The sequence below is a fragment of the Centruroides sculpturatus genome, unplaced genomic scaffold (assembly GCF_000671375.1).
Source record: "Centruroides sculpturatus isolate CEXI.00-Female unplaced genomic scaffold, Cexi_2.0 scaffold751, whole genome shotgun sequence".
Classification (NCBI taxonomy): domain Eukaryota; kingdom Metazoa; phylum Arthropoda; class Arachnida; order Scorpiones; family Buthidae; genus Centruroides; species Centruroides sculpturatus.
In genome coordinates, this window is record NW_019385814.1 from 62,699 (window position 1) to 85,743 (window position 23,045).

Consider the following 23,045-nt stretch of genomic DNA (forward strand, 5'->3'; position numbering starts at 1 on the left):
TATCCGAAACGTCCGTTATCCGAAAGCATTCCAGTCGGCAAATTTAAATTTTCGCTAGTGCTGTGGCGCTGCAATCTTCGGCTATTTCTCGGGCTACTCAAATATTTTACGTTTTTGATACTAAATTAACATCTGAAGTATAATTTTTTATTGTTTTTATATTTTTCAATAAATTTATTTTGTTTGTACAAAATAAAAAAATAATTTTTAACGATACAATAGTCTTCGTTAGGCTTAACATCGACGAAAATTCAACGCGAAGCGACACGCAACGGAGAGAAATTTCAACATGGGATAAATTAATATATTTTTTCGTACATGATTCGTTATCCGAACCACCCCAGTCCCCAATTGATTCGGATAAACGACGCTCTACTGTATTTTTTTTATTTTTTGGAGTGTACGGAACGATTTAATCAAATTCCCATAAAAACCTATGGTAAATTGATAATTGGTTAACGAACAAAGTCTTGGAATGGATTGTGTTCATTAACCAATCACCCACTGTAGTTGTATTCAATTTTTCACCTGATGATGATAGCTTTATGCAATTCGAAAGTGCTTGTGAACTCATATTTGCTAAAGGTCACAGTTTGTAACATCACAACACACTAGTGAAATTATGTTATAAAGTTAAATGTTGGCATAAAGTGTACTTTTCTTTGATTAAATTACAGATTTTTACCGATCTATTTAGCTATTTTGAAGTAAACATTCTAATAAGTTACAATTTCAACTTTTAAAAGTTTGCAAACAAATTTTTAATTAGTTATTTTTTATTCTAATTAACTATTTCATCTTTTCATAATTGCTGAATTATTAAAATTAAAAATTAAACACTTACATAAAAAGTAGTTTATCCTGTTATTAATCTACAACTGTAAAATTATATGGTTTCATAATGGTGAAAGAGCCATTTCAAAAACAGATTCTGGTATATTTTCTTATTAAAGATTGCAGCATTACTTCTTGCCGCTTGCAGATGGCTACACTTGGTCAGCCATATTCAGCAAACAAAATCACAAGGCAGCTGAGACAAATTCAGACTTTTTGACAATTTAGCAAATTCTGACTTTCCGTGACTTTTCCAAACACTAATGAAAATCCGATTTTCCAGGTGCATAGGAACCCTGTATTTATTTGAATTAATCTTAAACTTGGTGTGTGTTATATTTTTTGGTTAAACTAAATAACATCAGTATATAACTTTTTATTTATTTTATAAACTTTAATAATTCTGGATGTAGTGCTTTCAGCTGCAAAAATCACAGCAAGAAAGGATTTTTTGATGAGTTTTTTTAGAAAGATTCTGTACATTGTAAACTTTGGAAAACAAAAGTTAAAAAAAAACTGTAAAGCAACTGACAGAAGCTATTTATGCAAGGTAAGTGAAATATCATAATTATGTATATAAAATTTTTATTGGGATGATATATTCATCCATAAAAGATTTTAAAAAATGTTATGTTAATATTTTTATTTTAAACATTAAATTTTATAAAATGTTTTATTTTAATTATATTTTTAAAAAATTATCAAAAGATGTAATGTTAACTTTCCTTTAGGCAACTTGTACTGGAATCTGTTAGCGAGATTTATGTATGGTACATGCATTTGTGGAATATATTTACCAAAGATGAATAGTTTTGAATATTATGAGTAACAATATGAAAATGGCCTGTTTATTTTAATTTTTCCATTCTCTAATGGATTTTCTACAAAAGATCATCTTCAAAAGTGAGTTTTAAGAAATAATTTTATTTCCTACGTTCATTGCAACTAAGTATGTGTTTGTAACTACATTTTTCAAATTTTCACAAAAGAGCACTTTACCATAGCACCATCTAAATTAGATAAAAAGCATATAGGATGAGTATTGTCATCTTCATAAAACATGGTTCATAAGGAAACTTTCAGCAGCCAGTTGATATTAAAGATCAAATAGTGAAAAATACTGCATTGCTACAGACTGCAGCAGTTTACCCACAAATGGTTCAACTAGTTTGATGCTCTCATTATGTAACATTTTTGTGAGAGATTACATCTCAGATCTTGGAAGCAAAGATCAGACAAAGGTCAGGCAATGCATTTGCATAGTAAGTAGCAGTTATAGGTTAAAGTCTCACTCTTGGCAGATTATTTTTTTCTAAAACCTAAATTAATAAATATTAATTTAATTATAATTACTTTTAATAATAGGGTGCCTAATGCCTACCTCTAGGCCAAAATTACTTATATTAATAGAGGTAATATAGCCCAATCTAATCTGGCAATTGTTTGGCTTTAATATAGGGGGTTGCAAAAGTAGGTTTACAGTTGAAAATCTGAGAAATACAAATGTTTGGTGTTCATTATTATTATTTTTATCATCTTTTATTAGTTTGTATTCCTTACTTGTGAATTAATTTATACATAAAAATAAATGCTTGTTTTTCCTATTTTCTGCCTGTATATTATTTTTCTATAATAACTATATACCTACTTGCACCCCCTGTATAACTACCAGGTTTACAGATGTTTATATTTGTACATATCTAACTCTGCAGAGCTGTTGCCATCTTCAAAGTTACCTAAAACAATGGCATCAGTTCTATACAGCTAAGAGGCAATTATACAATATGTATCAATACTGAATATTGTTTTCTGCATAAATTATAGTCTCTCCTTGACTTACAGTGGGGTTGCAATCCAAAAAACACATCATAAATCAAAAATGAAGCATCATCATCATCATCATCATCCATGCTTATTAATAGTGGTTCCCAGAAAGGGGGGAAATAGATGGTAGATATGTGCAATGAAAAAAGAATTTTAATTTTTTTGTAAATGCTACATTTATTAAAAGCACTATGAGAGGAAAATGAGCCATTAGTAAACCCACTCAAATATTAAGTTAAATAACGCTTTAACAGATCTAGATATAAACATTTTCAGGAATTAAAAGTAATTTAACTTAAGGTTTACCACCATTTTACTATATAAAAATGTCTTTCATATCAGATATTGTAAATGTTCTTTTACATGCAATATTTAAAATTGAAATCTCATTAGTAAATTAATCATATACACTACACCACAAAACACCTGGATGTATTAAATACTGCACTCTTAGAACCTATAACCAGTGTAATAGAAAAACAAAAAGATAATCATATACACTTCTATAAAAGCTAAATTTTTATGAATTAATTCATCATATCAAAAATTTGATTTTGGCACAAGCATGTATATAAAATTGTAAAATAAAATTATTTGAAAGTGAAAAATATTTAACTGCATAATCACATTTCTCAAAGTCTGGAGATAATATTGTCAAATTGATAAATAAAATAAATTAGTATTGTTTCTGACAATGTCATTTTTAAAAGTTAAAAAATTTAATCTCTCAAGGTAAAGAAAAAGTTGAGAAATACACAGGTATCCCACATGTAACATACTAGTTACATTCCAAAAAAGTGTGTTATGCAAATCTGTGCTATACAAAACAAAGGACTAATGCAAAACATGGGGTTACGTTCCAGAAGTTAGCAAAAGTATACTATTCTTTTTCATTATTAAGAGAAATGTTTACTAAAGCAATTGATAATTATTGATTGGAAATAAATTAACAATTGCAATTAAGAGTACCATATTACACATTATTAATTTTAGTTAAATGAGGGCACTCTCTTTTTACAAAGTATCGTCATCTCAGCATTTCTGTCGATCTTGACCAAAAGTACCAGCAACCTTTCCATATTTTTTATTTTTATCATAAAATTGTTTTATGAATGATATAAAAATATGTTATTAATCATAATCGAAAATTTGTTTTAGCACGTTGCATTTGTTCAGTGGAGTACCAGGTAAATTTTTTCCAGAATGTGTGTTCAAATACCAAGATACTGCTGTATTTTGTTCATCACCTTTACAAATGAAGTGATTGAGCAATTGTTCATAGGTAAGTAATACCTACAGTTAAAAAAAATTTTAACACCACTTACCTAAAAATGTTTAAAACACATTTTACTAAATACAAAGATTAATCTATAAAAAGAAAACACAGCAACAGTCTTAAGGGTTAAAGTCTGAAAGTAAAGACAATGATACCTGATTGATAGGAAAGTTAAAACAAAAGATAATGGAAGAAATAAAATTGCACTTTCATTAAAGTAAACAGGACAAAAAGCACAAAATAATTTGAAAATTTCAATATTCTAAAATTTATGGGCAAATTTGAGACAACACAACATGCTTACTCGAATAAAAAAAAATATTGAATAACGGAATTTACACTTAAAAGTTGTGAAATTTTGTACAGATGATTTCCCAAATTCTCAAACTGTATTAGAGTGAAACCAGAAACAATGTTGTACAGGGAATAGCACCAATTTTCAAATGATATTAGAGCAAAACCACATTGTATGAGGGATACCTGTATATGATTTATTTGTTTTGAATATATAAACTAAAATGTCAGGGCAGAAAATTTCATTTTCTGCATGATCATAACTGTATAGTGGAAACTGTTATCTAAACTTGATGGGACCTGACAGCCTTTGTTTTGGGCAAATGAAGTACTGCAAGTTTCATGAACTTGCAAATACCGTATTTGAAGATTAAGTTAGAATTTGAATAAACTAATTACATTGTGACTACAATTGACAGACGACGACAGTAATTTCCAGTCACATGGAGAGTTTGGTCTACTACACACTAGTATGGACAACACTATACATTCTAATTTTTGTTTTATTAGTTTCATATAGATCATATTTCTACTGTATTTATAATTTACTACAAAATCAGTCTACAGAGTGGACTGATTTTGTAGTAAATTATAAATACAGTACATGAAAATACATGTAAAGTAATTAGGCATTGAGAAAACTCACTATACTTTCTATACGTCCAATGCAAAAAATGATAAAAATTATTTAATAGGTACTGAACCTTATTAAATGGAAATACGGCTATATACCTTAAATTAAATTTAGGCTCTAGCAACATCCACCAATACATTTTCCTCAAATTGTGACATGGATGAATGGCCACTTCTCTGTGCATCTGAAACCAAAACCTGTGGTCATTTTAGCTTTGAGTAACAATTCTTGATTGTTTATGACAGATTGTGGCACGGTGTCCTTTCACCATGGTAAATGGGGGCTTTGCTCAAAAATAATGAACATAATTTATGATTCGATATTTATACCAATAATTAGTTACACTGCTCCAGTCTGGTCTGACTGCCTCGGAATGGCGCATATTTATAGAAAACTACAAAGTACACAACGCAGAGAACTTATTTGTATCTGTAGGGCTTACTCTACAGCTCCCACAAAAGCATTACAACTTTTGGCTGGAAAACTCCCATCCAGCTTACCATCAGCTTAATCACACAAAAGGTGGCTTATCCGAGATGATCAAATCAACTCTATCAACGGAATACCTCATAACATTGAATGCACTAAAAAGGATGTCCCCAGCATTAAGTCAGCTTACTGGCCTGACATCACTGATCAACCATGGCCCATACAACATCTCACCATATTTACAGATGGCTCAAAGAGCAATACGGCTGTTGGATGTGCCTTTGTAGTATATGCTAATAAACATTCACATATACAACTAGACTTGGGGGAAACTGTTTCGTTTTTCAAGCAGAACTCTGGGCCATTCTTTCGGCCATTAGATGGTGCGACTCCATATATAATAGAACAGAAATAACTAACTATCTTTACAGACTCCTACTCGTCTATGCAAGCCATTCACAACCTCCAGTGGCATTCACCTATAGTCCACAACATCTTGCTGAAATTGGCCAAAGATATCAACAGATATGCCATCATTTGGGTCAGGGGTCATGCTGGTGTTTCTGGTTTCTGAGAGAGCTGACCAAACAGCTGCCATATATTGTCTGCATGGCCTCTGAACTAGAAAGCGAATTAAACTATAATGCCACTCCCCAATGTCACATCTTAAGACAAACAAAATGCCTTTGCTATTTGGCAAAGACAATGGGAGGAGCATAGCAAATGTCTTACAAAGGAGTTTTTACCCAAGCTTTCAGATTCTATTCTTCCAATCATTGACCAAAAATTGGTCCAATTCTATACTGGACATGGGAAGTTTAACTGATATCTTCACAAATTTGGCAAATTGGAAAACTCACTGTGCGAAATTTGTAACATAACAGATAGTGTTTTACTCCATGTTGGACAATAAGTGTTTTACCATCACCACTCTACTTCCACGAGAAGAAAATTGGCCTTGCAGCCTTGACCTATTTGTCAAAGACAAAAACTGTTTTGTAGCATTTAAAGAACTAGTTTATACTTATTTCAACAGAACTACCATTAATTAGGTCATTTTGTCTCAATGGACTGATGCTTTCTCGAACCATGCACAAAATTTTGTACTGCTTTGTTTATTTAATGTACACATAATAACATGAACATTACATGTGTTAACTGCATTTTCAGGTGCCATGGTAACTCGTTTCCACGTAGTTCAATGTATTATAACGTTTGTTGCACCCACATTAGGTTTCACAGTGTACTATTACATTACATGTTCTCTTAGTTTGTTAACAATATCATGTGCTGGTATTATTGGTAACATATTGTATGGTAATAATGTTAATCCATACTCTTGAGTACAGGTAGCCCTCGGTTTACACCGCAGTTCCGGTGCAAATCGAATCGGCGTAAAACGAAGTATTTACAGTGAGGTATAAGATTAGGTTCTACATAAGTGAAAAATAAGCAAATAATTTTGTTTATTAATACAATATAATACAAAATACATATAAATTTTTAATTNCAGTTCTTTTATTCCAGAAGGTTCTAAATTATTTAATAATTTATTTATTTAATTATAATTATTAATTTACTTAAGAGATGGCGCCTAACATCTACCTCTAGTGTCAAATTACTTTATACCAATCATTTAATTAGCCTTATTATAGCTCGATATTTAGGCGATTGTTTGGTGATTTATTGTATACTACTCAGGCTTTGAGATATTATTAATCTGAATTTGAAATAGAATAAAATTCTAATTCAAATTAATATTCTATTCCCCATGGTGGCCATTAATTAACCACTTCCTCCATAGAAACTAAAGCATTAATCTTTAACAAACTAAAAGATCTCCCCACTAATTCATACAACTTGTACAAAGTTAATGCCAAGTCCTTTTATCCATCGGTACCATAATTCAAGGCTGTCATGCTTGCAAATGCATTACTGCTCAACTCGGGCTACCCAACATCACACAATACATTTACGTGAAGCCCTCTTTCTTATAACTGAAAACAATTATTTTCAATTTAATGGCACGATATATAAACATACACAGGGAGTGCCAATGGGAGCTCATTATGCACAACAGTGAACATCATATTTTCAATGCCCCCTTGACCATCCAATACCTGATTATGTATTTATGGTATGTTGACGACATACTAATCGCGTGGGAAGGCTATACTGAACATCTAAAATAACTTATTCAAGTGTTGGCCTCTATCATTCTATCAACTTCACAATAGAGGAAGAACAAAATGCCAAAATCTCTTTCTTAGATCTAGAAATCCATACATCTCCTGAACTCCTATTCTCTGTATATCATAAAAACAATATCGCACCGCAAATTATCCCAGCAACAGCCTTCCAACCCATAAACTACGTAAACTCTGACATAACTTCCCTCATTAGGAGAGCTTACCTCCTACCTTCCAACCAAGCACTAGTAGAAGAATTGCAACTCATTAGTAGTGCTATGCAAAAAGTTGGTTATTGATCTAAATTCAGTTTTCTCCAAAATCATATTAAAAATAAGCTTTATCCACATTCTTTTCTTCACAACAAAGAAGAGCTAAAAATAGCACACCTCCCAATTCTGGTTTTAGGCTCCATTTCTCTAAAAATAGTACATCTTTTTAGAATGAATGGTTTTATATTACCATTAACCACACAACCAACATTACAAAGACTGTTGTGTGACAATAGGGATAGTGTTATATTGAATGAAAAATCTGGAGTCTATCAAATTCCACTAAAACATGGTTTATCAGGAGAAGAGACCAGCTACATAGGGGCCATGGCCAGAAAGTTAATTTCTAGCATCCTAGAACATCAGGACGATATCAGAAACAACAGATCGTCAATTGAATTAGCTTAAAAAAAGTGCTTGAGCAAGATTATCAGCCACTCTGGGCCTAAACAAAATTACTCAAATGGTGTAACAATCGGCATGAATTATTTATTTGGGAGAATCTTTACATCTCGGCTTTAACACTGTGCAACACTACTACTATTGAAATTCCACAAATATGGACAAAATTATTTAAGCAAGCTAGTCAACAGCTCTAGTACTTTACTATTGTTCACTACATATTTTTGGGATATTACAATACTCATATGGGTGCTCAAGATTTTTTAATTTTATTCTATTTCAAATTAAATTAATATTCTATCCACATGCTTTGTTTAAATCCATAAGCTGACCAAATGTTCCAAACTTGGAAATACAGAGGGTGATCAATTAACGAACAGTTCGAATAGTGAACAAATCGGATAACTAATACTTTTGCGAAAGATTTTTTATGATCGGACAACGAACACTTTACTGAACATAAAAAGAAGTGACGGAAAATAATGAATACAGATTGATTTTCCCTTGTCTTCAGGTAGCAATTTGAAACCTTTCAGAGCCCGGGAGATGTCAACATCGATGCTCAACCCAATACCGATTGAATAGTATCCCTCTGAATTTTGAAACTCTCCCTTGTAATTCCAGCTTTTTGTTTACCTTTCTGACAAATAATTTTTTACAGTCTTTGCGAGATTGTCGGACGGGCACTTGTTATGTTTTGCATCTGGGTTTATTTATGAAAGGTGAAAGTTTAACTGTCCCATCGGATATTCGTTCACGTTTTAATACAAAATTTCGAATTTCATCTGGGCCTTGCATTTAAATCATTTTTTGTGGGCTAGTTGATTTCTGTTCTCTGAATTTTTGTAAGTGCTTTTCTGAACTTTTATTTAAAAAAGAAACTGATGATATTATGATGCCTAAAAAGAGGAGTGTCAAGAACTGTGCTCACCGTAGAAACCAAGCAATAGATAGTAGCCAAGGTAGAAAGTGGGCACAAGATGTCTGATGTTGCTAGACAGTATTGCTTGAAAAGATCTACAGTAGACACAATCTTAGCTATGAAAGATATATCAAGAACTCTCAAGCTGCTAATGGAGTAATGAAAATCACATCTGAGAAATAAAGAGCATTTTAGATCTCATAATGTAACCTGAAACTGATCTAACGACATAAGAAGTCCAGGGATGTCAGAACAATGATCATCCAAGTGGCATCCAAACCAGAATAAGGCTAATGGGGTTGAGGATCTCTGCAATTACAATACTATTAATTACTTCCAAAAAATCCTGAAGAAAAGAGAAAAGCAATCGACATTGGACAGATTCTTTAACCCACAAACGGAAAAAACATGACTAATAAAAATGCAAGACTGCATATATTTATACTGTATATATTTACTATTACATATAAATAAACATAGTAAAAAAGTATTAGGTTGGGGAAAAAGAAATCCATTATTTTGTCACTAGATGGCTGTAGTGATACATATCTCATAAAATATTGATGACACAAGTTCAGACTTGTGCTTATTGGAAAAGTGACATTCTGTACTAAAAAAAATTCTTTTACAGTTTTTTGATTGGTCAATTCAGTTGTGAGTTATAGGGTGTAAAAGATGGAAGTTAACAAAGAGAAAATTAGGTATGTTTTACAATTTTGCTTCAATAAAGGCGAAAATGCAAGCCAGGCAGCTGAAATTGTGAATGGTGTTTATGGTCCTGATACTGTCACAGCCAATTATGTGCAATTTTGGTTTCGTCAGTTCCGTTCTGNAAAAAATAATTTTTAACGATACAATAGTCTTCGTTAGGCTTAACATCGACGAAAATTCAACGCGAAGCGACACGCAACGGAGAGAAATTTCAACATGGGATAAATTAATATATTTTTTCGTACATGATTCGTTATCCGAACCACCCCAGTCCCCAATTGATTCGGATAAACGACGCTCTACTGTATTTTTTTTATTTTTTGGAGTGTACGGAACGATTTAATCAAATTCCCATAAAAACCTATGGTAAATTGATAATTGGTTAACGAACAAAGTCTTGGAATGGATTGTGTTCATTAACCAATCACCCACTGTAGTTGTATTCAATTTTTCACCTGATGATGATAGCTTTATGCAATTCGAAAGTGCTTGTGAACTCATATTTGCTAAAGGTCACAGTTTGTAACATCACAACACACTAGTGAAATTATGTTATAAAGTTAAATGTTGGCATAAAGTGTACTTTTCTTTGATTAAATTACAGATTTTTACCGATCTATTTAGCTATTTTGAAGTAAACATTCTAATAAGTTACAATTTCAACTTTTAAAAGTTTGCAAACAAATTTTTAATTAGTTATTTTTTATTCTAATTAACTATTTCATCTTTTCATAATTGCTGAATTATTAAAATTAAAAATTAAACACTTACATAAAAAGTAGTTTATCCTGTTATTAATCTACAACTGTAAAATTATATGGTTTCATAATGGTGAAAGAGCCATTTCAAAAACAGATTCTGGTATATTTTCTTATTAAAGATTGCAGCATTACTTCTTGCCGCTTGCAGATGGCTACACTTGGTCAGCCATATTCAGCAAACAAAATCACAACAAGGCAGCTAAGGAGACAAATTCAGACTTTTTGACAATTTAGCAAATTCTGACTTTCCGTGACTTTTCCAAACACTAATGAAAATCCGATTTTCCAGGTGCATAGGAACCCTGTATTTATTTGAATTAATCTTAAACTTGGTGTGTGTTATATTTTTTGGTTAAACTAAATAACATCAGTATATAACTTTTTATTTATTTTATAAACTTTAATAATTCTGGATGTAGTGCTTTCAGCTGCAAAAATCACAGCAAGAAAGGATTTTTTGATGAGTTTTTTTAGAAAGATTCTGTACATTGTAAACTTTGGAAAACAAAAGTTAAAAAAAAACTGTAAAGCAACTGACAGAAGCTATTTATGCAAGGTAAGTGAAATATCATAATTATGTATATAAAATTTTTATTGGGATGATATATTCATCCATAAAAGATTTTAAAAAATGTTATGTTAATATTTTTATTTTAAACATTAAATTTTATAAAATGTTTTATTTTAATTATATTTTTAAAAAATTATCAAAAGATGTAATGTTAACTTTCCTTTAGGCAACTTGTACTGGAATCTGTTAGCGAGATTTATGTATGGTACATGCATTTGTGGAATATATTTACCAAAGATGAATAGTTTTGAATATTATGAGTAACAATATGAAAATGGCCTGTTTATTTTAATTTTTCCATTCTCTAATGGATTTTCTACAAAAGATCATCTTCAAAAGTGAGTTTTAAGAAATAATTTTATTTCCTACGTTCATTGCAACTAAGTATGTGTTTGTAACTACATTTTTCAAATTTTCACAAAAGAGCACTTTACCATAGCACCATCTAAATTAGATAAAAAGCATATAGGATGAGTATTGTCATCTTCATAAAACATGGTTCATAAGGAAACTTTCAGCAGCCAGTTGATATTAAAGATCAAATAGTGAAAAATACTGCATTGCTACAGACTGCAGCAGTTTACCCACAAATGGTTCAACTAGTTTGATGCTCTCATTATGTAACATTTTTGTGAGAGATTACATCTCAGATCTTGGAAGCAAAGATCAGACAAAGGTCAGGCAATGCATTTGCATAGTAAGTAGCAGTTATAGGTTAAAGTCTCACTCTTGGCAGATTATTTTTTTCTAAAACCTAAATTAATAAATATTAATTTAATTATAATTACTTTTAATAATAGGGTGCCTAATGCCTACCTCTAGGCCAAAATTACTTATATTAATAGAGGTAATATAGCCCAATCTAATCTGGCAATTGTTTGGCTTTAATATAGGGGGTTGCAAAAGTAGGTTTACAGTTGAAAATCTGAGAAATACAAATGTTTGGTGTTCATTATTATTATTTTTATCATCTTTTATTAGTTTGTATTCCTTACTTGTGAATTAATTTATACATAAAAATAAATGCTTGTTTTTCCTATTTTCTGCCTGTATATTATTTTTCTATAATAACTATATACCTACTTGCACCCCCTGTATAACTACCAGGTTTACAGATGTTTATATTTGTACATATCTAACTCTGCAGAGCTGTTGCCATCTTCAAAGTTACCTAAAACAATGGCATCAGTTCTATACAGCTAAGAGGCAATTATACAATATGTATCAATACTGAATATTGTTTTCTGCATAAATTATAGTCTCTCCTTGACTTACAGTGGGGTTGCAATCCAAAAAACACATCATAAATCAAAAATGAAGCATCATCATCATCATCATCATCCATGCTTATTAATAGTGGTTCCCAGAAAGGGGGGAAATAGATGGTAGATATGTGCAATGAAAAAAGAATTTTAATTTTTTTGTAAATGCTACATTTATTAAAAGCACTATGAGAGGAAAATGAGCCATTAGTAAACCCACTCAAATATTAAGTTAAATAACGCTTTAACAGATCTAGATATAAACATTTTCAGGAATTAAAAGTAATTTAACTTAAGGTTTACCACCATTTTACTATATAAAAATGTCTTTCATATCAGATATTGTAAATGTTCTTTTACATGCAATATTTAAAATTGAAATCTCATTAGTAAATTAATCATATACACTACACCACAAAACACCTGGATGTATTAAATACTGCACTCTTAGAACCTATAACCAGTGTAATAGAAAAACAAAAAGATAATCATATACACTTCTATAAAAGCTAAATTTTTATGAATTAATTCATCATATCAAAAATTTGATTTTGGCACAAGCATGTATATAAAATTGTAAAATAAAATTATTTGAAAGTGAAAAATATTTAACTGCATAATCACATTTCTCAAAGTCTGGAGATAATATTGTCAAATTGATAAATAAAATAAATTAGTATTGTTTCTGACAATGTCATTTTTAAAAGTTAAAAAATTTAATCTCTCAAGGTAAAGAAAAAGTTGAGAAATACACAGGTATCCCACATGTAACATACTAGTTACATTCCAAAAAAGTGTGTTATGCAAATCTGTGCTATACAAAACAAAGGACTAATGCAAAACATGGGGTTACGTTCCAGAAGTTAGCAAAAGTATACTATTCTTTTTCATTATTAAGAGAAATGTTTACTAAAGCAATTGATAATTATTGATTGGAAATAAATTAACAATTGCAATTAAGAGTACCATATTACACATTATTAATTTTAGTTAAATGAGGGCACTCTCTTTTTACAAAGTATCGTCATCTCAGCATTTCTGTCGATCTTGACCAAAAGTACCAGCAACCTTTCCATATTTTTTATTTTTATCATAAAATTGTTTTATGAATGATATAAAAATATGTTATTAATCATAATCGAAAATTTGTTTTAGCACGTTGCATTTGTTCAGTGGAGTACCAGGTAAATTTTTTCCAGAATGTGTGTTCAAATACCAAGATACTGCTGTATTTTGTTCATCACCTTTACAAATGAAGTGATTGAGCAATTGTTCATAGGTAAGTAATACCTACAGTTAAAAAAAATTTTAACACCACTTACCTAAAAATGTTTAAAACACATTTTACTAAATACAAAGATTAATCTATAAAAAGAAAACACAGCAACAGTCTTAAGGGTTAAAGTCTGAAAGTAAAGACAATGATACCTGATTGATAGGAAAGTTAAAACAAAAGATAATGGAAGAAATAAAATTGCACTTTCATTAAAGTAAACAGGACAAAAAGCACAAAATAATTTGAAAATTTCAATATTCTAAAATTTATGGGCAAATTTGAGACAACACAACATGCTTACTCGAATAAAAAAAAATATTGAATAACGGAATTTACACTTAAAAGTTGTGAAATTTTGTACAGATGATTTCCCAAATTCTCAAACTGTATTAGAGTGAAACCAGAAACAATGTTGTACAGGGAATAGCACCAATTTTCAAATGATATTAGAGCAAAACCACATTGTATGAGGGATACCTGTATATGATTTATTTGTTTTGAATATATAAACTAAAATGTCAGGGCAGAAAATTTCATTTTCTGCATGATCATAACTGTATAGTGGAAACTGTTATCTAAACTTGATGAGACCTGACAGCCTTTGTTTTGGGCAAATGAAGTACTGCAAGTTTCATGAACTTGCAAATACCGTATTTGAAGATTAAGTTAGAATTTGAATAAACTAATTACATTGTGACTACAATTGACAGACGACGACAGTAATTTCCAGTCACATGGAGAGTTTGGTCTACTACACACTAGTATGGACAACACTATACATTCTAATTTTTGTTTTATTAGTTTCATATAGATCATATTTCTACTGTATTTATAATTTACTGTGGACTGATTTTGTAGTAAATTATAAATACAGTACATGAAAATACATGTAAAGTAATTAGGCATTGAGAAAACTCACTATACTTTCTATACGTCCAATGCAAAAAATGATAAAAATTATTTAATAGGTACTGAACCTTATTAAATGGAAATACGGCTATATACCTTAAATTAAATTTAGGCTCTAGCAACATCCACCAATACATTTTCCTCAAATTGTGACATGGATGAATGGCCACTTCTCTGTGCATCTGAAACCAAAACCTGTGGTCATTTTAGCTTTGAGTAACAATTCTTGATTGTTTATGACAGATTGTGGCACAGTGTCCTTTCACCATGGTAAATGGGGGCTTTGCTCAAAAATAATGAACATAATTTATGATTCGATATTTATACCAATAATTAGTTACACTGCTCCAGTCTGGTCTGACTGCCTCGGAATGGCGCATATTTATAGAAAACTACAAAGTACACAACGCAGAGAACTTATTTGTATCTGTAGGGCTTACTCTACAGCTCCCACAAAAGCATTACAACTTTTGGCTGGAAAACTCCCATCCAGCTTACCATCAGCTTAATCACACAAAAGGTGGCTTATCCGAGATGATCAAATCAACTCTATCAACGGAATACCTCATAACATTGAATGCACTAAAAAGGATGTCCCCAGCATTAAGTCAGCTTACTGGCCTGACATCACTGATCAACCATGGCCCATACAACATCTCACCATATTTACAGATGGCTCAAAGAGCAATACGGCTGTTGGATGTGCCTTTGTAGTATATGCTAATAAACATTCACATATACAACTAGACTTGGGGGAAACTGTTTCGTTTTTCAAGCAGAACTCTGGGCCATTCTTTCGGCCATTAGATGGTGCGACTCCATATATAATAGAACATAACTAACTATCTTTACAGACTCCTACTCGTCTATGCAAGCCATTCACAACCTCCAGTGGCATTCACCTATAGTCCACAACATCTTGCTGAAATTGGCCAAAGATATCAACAGATATGCCATCATTTGGGTCAGGGGTCATGCTGGTGTTTCTGGTTTCTGAGAGAGCTGACCAAACAGCTGCCATATATTGTCTGCATGGCCTCTGAACTAGAAAGCGAATTAAACTATAATGCCACTCCCCAATGTCACATCTTAAGACAAACAAAATGCCTTTGCTATTTGGCAAAGACAATGGGAGGAGCATAGCAAATGTCTTACAAAGGAGTTTTTACCCAAGCTTTCAGATTCTATTCTTCCAATCATTGACCAAAAATTGGTCCAATTCTATACTGGACATGGGAAGTTTAACTGATATCTTCACAAATTTGGCAAATTGGAAAACTCACTGTGCGAAATTTGTAACATAACAGATAGTGTTTTACTCCATGTTGGACAATAAGTGTTTTACCATCACCACTCTACTTCCACGAGAAGAAAATTGGCCTTGCAGCCTTGACCTATTTGTCAAAGACAAAAACTGTTTTGTAGCATTTAAAGAACTAGTTTATACTTATTTCAACAGAACTACCATTAATTAGGTCATTTTGTCTCAATGGACTGATGCTTTCTCGAACCATGCACAAAATTTTGTACTGCTTTGTTTATTTAATGTACACATAATAACATGAACATTACATGTGTTAACTGCATTTTCAGGTGCCATGGTAACTCGTTTCCACGTAGTTCAATGTATTATAACGTTTGTTGCACCCACATTAGGTTTCACAGTGTACTATTACATTACATGTTCTCTTAGTTTGTTAACAATATCATGTGCTGGTATTATTGGTAACATATTGTATGGTAATAATGTTAATCCATACTCTTGAGTACAGGTAGCCCTCGGTTTACACCGCAGTTCCGGTGCAAATCGAATCGGCGTAAAACGAAGTATTTACAGTGAGGTATAAGATTAGGTTCTACATAAGTGAAAAATAAGCAAATAATTTTGTTTATTAATACAATATAATACAAAATACATATAAATTTTTAATTTTTAAAATGTATTTTATCATAAAATAAAGTTAAATGTTTTTATTAAAAAATTTTAGTTTCAGATCTCTTACATTTTTTCAGAAAAAAAGTATCTATCTTTAATTGTTTACATTTTTGTTTTCTTTCATTGAGAATTTCGGAATATGGTCAAATGGATGCGATGATGCTTCTTTTTACATTTGCACTTCGCTCCCAATCATTGTCTAACTCACAAAGTTCATTCGTCAAACTTTACATAGTTGAAAGAATACGTTAACCCAACAGAGCTACGGACGAGCAGACACACTAATTGGTTGACCACTGGTTGCCATAACGCATGTATAAGGTCAGTTTGAGCGGGAAAATTGAAGGTGGCTAAGGAGAGATAGATATCATCTGGCTAATCAAAAAGTATCGTCTGACGATACTTTTTTATTAGCTAGATGAGAAGTAGATTTGTCTCACTAATGATAGTTTGTGATTGCCGAAGTGCTACTGCGTCGTAAGGTGTTTTCCTAAACGAACTGATACAGGATACATGCATTCACGCTATGGATTCGGACGCCATTTATTGGACTATTAATTTTGATAACTTGACTCGTGGGTACCTAAACATTTAGTGTTTTAATATTAATTTAATGCAAATGTATACATACTCAATAATATTAAACAGAAAAACTAAATATATTCAATAAAAATCTTTGTTTTAACGAATGTACAATGTCGCAGCTCGGTAAATACGTCAACACTGAAATGAAAATCAGTCTGGCATAGGGAAAATCGGGGAATTACACTGCAAAACGGCAAATTTCATAGCGGCATTATTGTGAATCTGCGTAAACCGTACTTTACTACCGTTAACTGTTTCTTGTTAAATCTAGGTAACACAATAGACTAGGATATTGCGGAAACTGATATAAGAGAGATATGATACAATGCTTGGTAATCGTGTATTTGCATCTGTATTAGAGTAACAAGAATCTCATCTATGTATTCGTTTATGTATTTATAACATTGTCATTATTTGCTATTATGTTCTTATATTACATTAATTCATGTGTGTTCATTCCTTTATATTTGTATTATCTCATTATCTATAAAATGTTCATATGTGTTTATCATTGATATAATATTTTGTATTATATTATCCTATGTTCATTTGTTAATAATACCTGATGTTACCATGTATTTATATAATCAACTCCTATGCAAGTTATTTTATGTAAGTATTTGGCTACTCTGCAGTCAATAACTTACCAAGTACATTAACTGAATTCTAAAACTTATATAGCTGTAATCTAACATATTCTTGTTATGTAACCTGTTTTGCATGTATTATGCTTTAAACATTCTGTTCTCAACCTTGGTGGTACTCTGTGGAGCCAAGGCCATCTTCAGAAATAAAGATTTATACAAAGTGAAGTGGTGGTGTCCTTTCACCATAAACCACCATCTCTGCACAACAAACACTGATTTTCACAGCTTATAGCATGCAGCAATCCGATCTCATTCCTAACCAAAGACAATGGTTGGCCATTTTTTTTTGTAATGACATGTTGTCTCTCAGTCACTACCCACACCACTGATGTAAGAATTATAAAATGCAAACAAAAACACCTGAAAAGTAAAAAAATTTTTCCAAGTATAAATTGACAATTTAGACTATGGTGAAAATATTTCTTAGCAATTTTTCTTTGGTAAAGATAAGCTTGGCACTTGGAGGAAAAAATGTACAAAACAATAATACAGGTAAAAGTTTTGTGGGTACTGCTTCCAAGAACCAAGTTTATCAAAGAAAAACTGCTAAGAAAAGTTTCAACCATCATCTAAATTTTCCTAAATTTTCAAATTTTTACTTGGCAAAATTTTTTTTACATTTCAGATGTTTTTATTTAATAATTTATTATTTTATGTCAAGACATACAGTCAGTCAGTGGTTAGCAACTGAACATGTTGTCAACCAATGTTCGATAGACCATTTAGAAAAATTGTTATAAAAAGTTTTAATTTGCATAAATTTGAGCTTTTGTAATTCTGAAATTAAGCTGTAAAATTGAGTAAGCGCTATGGGAAATCCCCATAAACTTTGACCTATCAACCCAGAAGTTCACAAACACTTCACTGATAACAAGAAAGGTTTAAGTTTAAAATTTGAACTTTCTAGACCCAGTAGTTTCTCTATGAATGTCTGCAGTGCCAGATGAAGAAAAAAGAAAATATAACTTTTTTTGACAATTTTTGCACTTTTCAATATCTTATATTTCAGCAACTTCTTTAAACTACTATATATATAGTAGTATGTAAAATTTCAAGTGACTTTATTTGGCAGGGAGTCAATGCTGTGATTCCTGATTCCATTGATTGAAGCGGATGCACACAAATTTTATGATTGCACTATTATTACAAAAATTCTCTTTCTAAACACCTAGTTACTTTCCACCCATCATGTATACAAATATATAGGGTGTCCCATATGTCTGGACCCATAAAAGTTTTATTGACCTTGTTTATTCTTTTACATGTGCTAAGTAAGGAAGAATGAATTTAAGTTAAGTTATTTTGATGGTAGGGCCTTGCAGTCAAAATTTGCCAGTTTAATAGGTTACATCCAAACTCCCCACTGATCACATACAACAGTATGGATACAACCTGTTTAATTTTGGCAACTTGACTGTGGGTTCCCACGATCAAAATGGCTTGAATTAGCTCTTCCTTCCTCAACACCATGCTTTACCTGTAAAAAGATAAAGATTATCAATAAAACTATAGGTCGAAACACATGGAACACACCGTACAACTCATTTCATGAATCTTTACCGGACTGTAAAAATGCATAGTAGCAGAGACCAGTCTATGTACTAGGAAGACTTAAAAATATGGTAAGGTTACTGTATATTACCAAAATAGGGTTCTTGAACTTTTATAAAACCTCCACAGCCCAACCAAGTACCACATGTGGCTGGTCAAGATATTAATGTGTTTCAAAAAGTAATGATTCCTCTTGCATTGGTTTTAATTCAGATTTTAAAAAGCAGCTGGGCCATAAACACATCTTTTTTCCTTCCACAGAATTGTTCAACAGATACTTGCATGTGAGATATAAACTAATTTAAAACAGTATTTTATTACATCATCCACTACAGAGGGAGAGATGCAGTGTAATTGAACAAAGAACAGACAACCACAAATCCATGCCAAAATGTAGCAAGTGTATTCCAAACATTGCATAAATTATTCCAATATTTGACAATGGTATAAAATGTTCAAACAAGTTTGACCTACGGGTGGGAACTTTTGCAACATCCATCATACAGCTCTGACTTAGTGCCTAATGACTAGTTTCTCAGCAAGAAGTGGTTTCAAACAGGAACTGAAATCTGGGATTTAATTTTCAAAAAACAGACCTTTGGGAAATTGATATTTTCAACCTTATGAAGCACTGGGATAAGTGCATAAATGTTTACAGTTCTTATATATAAAAAAGTAGGTCTATATTTATATGTTTCATTTTGTATGTTCAGTTTGAATAAAATGCACTGTTTGAAATTAAAAACAATTATTACTTTTTCAAACACCCTCATGTATGATATATATTTATTATATGTACAGATTATACATACTAATATATTTTTGTATAAAAACAATTTCAAGTTTTAAATAAGCTTTTTAACACTATCTTCAATTAGAATTAAAAAATTATTTTTATAGTTTAAGATTTTCTATTTTAATAGGGGAAATAAAAGTCAAACTGCCTAATGCTGATATATTTTATCACATTAGTTAAAACTACTAAAATCAATATACAAGTTTGAATGTACAGATCTTGTTTTTGTTTTGGTAGGCATTAGCATGTATAAGTTCTTGAAATGCTATGCAAAAATCCAGCAATTCTAGTACATTGCAACAATTTTTAAGTTATAAGTGTTTCACAATACATTTTAATTTAATATTTGAAAATAATTGGACACTGTCTTATTTTTTTTTTAATTGCAATAGTTGAAAGTTTCATGTATGCAAATTTAGGTATTACTGTCTAGTAAACTTGGCAGATGTCATGTTTGAGTATGGTAAATATTCAATATAATACAAATGTATAATTCACAAAATCAATTCTAAACTATTTTCAATTGAATTTTTACTTACATCCACTGATTGATATTCAAATGATGCATCAATTCTTACTTCCAGTTGCTTTGCTTACATCATATTATATCAGGTTTTCCACAAATATTTTTGTTATACTTAACAGCATATAAGAATTTTATTCATATTAATTTTTAGAAATTAAATCATTACCAGTTCTGGGTAAATTTAACCAAATATACTTACTCTAGAAATAAAAAGACTTCTTAAGTCATGATATGACTTAAGAAGTCTTTTTATTTTATTTCTATTATACAAAATATGCAGTCATATCATGACTGCATATTTTGTAAATTTATTCTGGAAGAGTAACTATTGAACAATTGCACTTTTATTATTTTATTAGGTTTAATATAGAATGGAGTATAACTCATTTTACTGATTACGAAAAATTTACATTCTTGAAAAATTTTATATACTTAATAATTATGCACATACCTATTCAAAAAAATATTTACCAAATGACTACAGTGTACATTTCAAAATTAAGCATATTTATTAAAAAAGTAGTTAATTTAATACCTGAAATTATAAAACTTCCACTTAAATAAAAATTGGGGTGGTTACATAATTTTCATTCAATAAAATTAATCATGAAAGATTGAAAAATTTTATGTATCATATATTGACACAATATCACAAGATTCTTACCACTTCAATGTCTAGTAAAATCAGATTGCATAAAACTGACAAAGTATCAAGTTTTCAAAAAAAAAATAAATAAATAAATAAGTAAATTGCAAATCTTCAATTAGATTTGAATTCATAGTTTAAAATAGGAGAACCTAACCTGGATATTTTTACCCAAATGTCAATTTTTAACATGGTTTTAGACTTTACATCAACGTTTTTAAAATGTGATTACCTCTGTATAAAATCAATTTGAATTTAATAAATGTAAATTCTTATTTTTGACTGAACTGGTAAAACGACCATAAATCGAACAGGATTTCACATCTGTGCAATTTTTCCCCCTTCTAAAACTTATGGAATTTTTAATATAGAAATTTCTTGATATAAAATAGGCTTAAGACGTTAGGCCTAGCCGACAGTTCTATTATTAGTCGCGCAACTCATCGATTTTGATGGTTAAACGTCATTGAGATGTAAATGATAGTGGTAGTTTAACTTACCAAGACATCGTAGCAGATCTCTCTTAGTTCCTTTTCGACTTTTTCCCGATACTCCCTTGCCATTTGCTGCTTCCTTTCGCTTCCTTCTGTCTTCTGCTCGATGCTCGAGATCACCCTCCATGAACTCCTCCTTGCACCTACCACATTCTTATAGGCAACCGAAAGAAGATTCCTTTCTTCGTTGCTTAATTCTACGCCCGTTTCTGTTACTTGTTTCATTGCAGACGCCATGTCATCGTAACGCTCGGCCTGTTCTGCTAGTTTGGCGCGTTGTACCAGCTCGTCTTTATCCATGGTAATTTAGAGACTGAAAGTCAAATATAAAACAACGGTCACAATCGAAAGTCTTAGAAAAGACCGAACGAACTCCGAAACGCCAAGATGGCGGACAAATGGGAACGCAGCGTTCCTTCTTGACGGTCGCTCCAAATGGCGATTCGGAGTTGATCAGTCGAGTCTCGTGTACAGAAATGTTCTCAATAGCCGGAAACTCTCGTATAGTTACCCTATTAAGTTAGAAGTTATGGAATTCTTCGCCCTTTTTAACTCGAATGTATTCTTCTATTAAGGTAAGAGTATGCCGGTCGACGAGGGTTCCTCCTAATAACTACGGGGTCACAATTGTGAAAACACGAAATGATGACGTCACCTCCGTTGCTAGGTGACAAAGCGTTACGCATTGCGTCTAGAATTTTTTTGTGAAATTATTTACAAAAAATATTCTGTATCGGTATATTTTTTTACTCGCAATAAAATTAATTTTTTTTAATTATACCGTGTTATTTTTGTACAATATTATTTAATATTCAAGATACGAAAATTGTTTGACAGGCGCATGCGCATTATGTGCTAAAGTAATGAAACACGTGTGCGTTATTTAATGACCGATGTAAAAATTTCGTCCAAATCGGTTTTATTTCACATTATATTTTAGGTTATATTTCGATTTTATAAAAATTATTAGTATAAATGCTCTAACTCTCGATGAAAAAATACTTGAAAGTAATAGATTAAAGATAGGGAAAAAATTCTATGTCATCTGCAGAATCAGCTAAGATAGTTTGAATTTTAAAGATTTCATACACTCGCAGATCACTCTGTTAAAATATTGTTAATGAAACTCTCGCTATTTGCCATCAATATATATTTTTATTTTTAATTAGAATTCAACAGCTAGATTAATTTTCAAGCATTTAACTATTAAATGTATTAAATAAATGAAATTATTAAGAACATATAAGAATTTTGTGTTTTACCATATTTTAATTCAGAATAAAATCAAATCAAGCATC

At 31.1% G+C, this 23,045-nt stretch overlaps 1 pseudogene; it reads right to left on the bottom strand.

Annotated features, from left to right (window-relative positions):
* Window positions 1-22,053, bottom strand: part of LOC111642284 — a 63,896-nt pseudogene extending 41,843 nt beyond the window's left edge.
* Between the last annotated feature and the right edge of the window lie 992 nt (window positions 22,054-23,045).